This window comes from Chiloscyllium plagiosum, chromosome 21, assembly GCF_004010195.1.
Source record: "Chiloscyllium plagiosum isolate BGI_BamShark_2017 chromosome 21, ASM401019v2, whole genome shotgun sequence".
Classification (NCBI taxonomy): Eukaryota; Metazoa; Chordata; class Chondrichthyes; order Orectolobiformes; family Hemiscylliidae; genus Chiloscyllium; species Chiloscyllium plagiosum.
In genome coordinates this window covers 52921141-52922624 of record NC_057730.1, presented here as the reverse complement: position 1 = coordinate 52922624, position 1484 = coordinate 52921141, and positions in this window count along the sequence as shown.

The window sequence follows — 1484 nt, the reverse complement described above, 5'->3', positions numbered from 1 at the left end:
GTACTGAGGGAGTGCTGCACTGTCAGAGGGTCAGTGCTGAGGCAGTGCTGCACTGTCAGAGGGTCAGTGCTGTGGGAGTGCTGCACTGTCAGAGGGTCAGTGTTGAGGGAGTGCCGCACTGTCAGAGGGTCAGTGCTGAGGGACTGGCGCACTGTCAGAGATGTTACCTTTCAGGTGAGATATTAAATGATGCCCCTACGCACTGTCAGAGGGTCAGTGTTGAGGGAGTGCCGCACTGTCAGAGGGTCAGTGCTGAGGGACTGGCGCACTGTCAGAGATGTTACCTTTCAGGTGAGATATTAAATGATGCCCCTACTGGGGCTATTGGATCAATGTAACCCATCCAATGGGATGAATCCGTAAAGGACATCTCACCAGCATCCTGCCCCATGTTTATCCCTCGATCAATGTCTCGCTCTGAATAAACAAGTGCTGGGGATGATGCAGAGAGTCTGCAGAGGGATATAGACTGATGAAGCGAGTGTTCAAAAACTTGGCCGATGGGAATCGTGAAGGATAGAGAGGAGCTGAGTAGCATTTAAATGGAGAAAGAGTGGAACTGATCTGTAACACCGAGGGATTTGGGAGCGTTTGTGTATAAATCCCAAAATCTCACATCCAGGTTCAGCGAGTAACAGGGAACGCAACCAAAACACTGGCTTTAATTTCAAAGGGAATGGTGTATTAAATAAGGAGGCTTTTGCCAAAACTATGCAAGGCACCGATCACACTGTGAACAATTTGGGCCTGGTATCCTGGAGACAACTCAGAGAACGTTCACTCAGCTGGTCCCTGGTATGGAGGGACTGTCTTAAGAGTCGAGAGTGTGGCCAGGCTTTAAGACAGAGATGAGGAGGAGTGTTCTCTCTCCAGGGGGAGGGAAGGGAAGTGAATCTGTGGAATTCTTTATCACAGAGGGCTGTCGAGGCTGGGTCATTGAGTATAGTCAAGGCTGAGAGAGATGGATTTTTAATCAATACGGGAGTCAAGAGGAAAGGCAGGAGAGTGAAGGATTATCAGATCAGCTGTGATCTCATTGACTGGCAGAGCAGTCTTGGTGGGCTGTATGGTCTATGTCTGCTCCAATGTCTAATGGCTTTACAATCTAGCACCAAAACAGCTGAGTGTATTATTGCTAATCGTGGGATCCTGCTGTGTGTGTGTGTGTGTGTGTGTGTGTGGTTTGGCTGTCCCCATTTCCTCTCTTACAGCAATGACTATGCATCAAAATGTACTTCATCAGCCGTGAGACATCCAAGGGGAGTGACAAAAGTGCTACATAAATGCAAGTATTTTCATATTATAAACACAGAAAGTGTGGGAGAGATTCAGTATGTCCATCCCAGACTTGCCAGGACCATCTCGTAGTTAAGGGAATTGTCCCCTGTCTCAGGTTCCTCGATGCTGGAATGTTTCTTGTCCTGTATTTTTGGAGACATCACTAGGAATGGCTGCTGCATGTTCTCCTCACTGTATCAGGAACC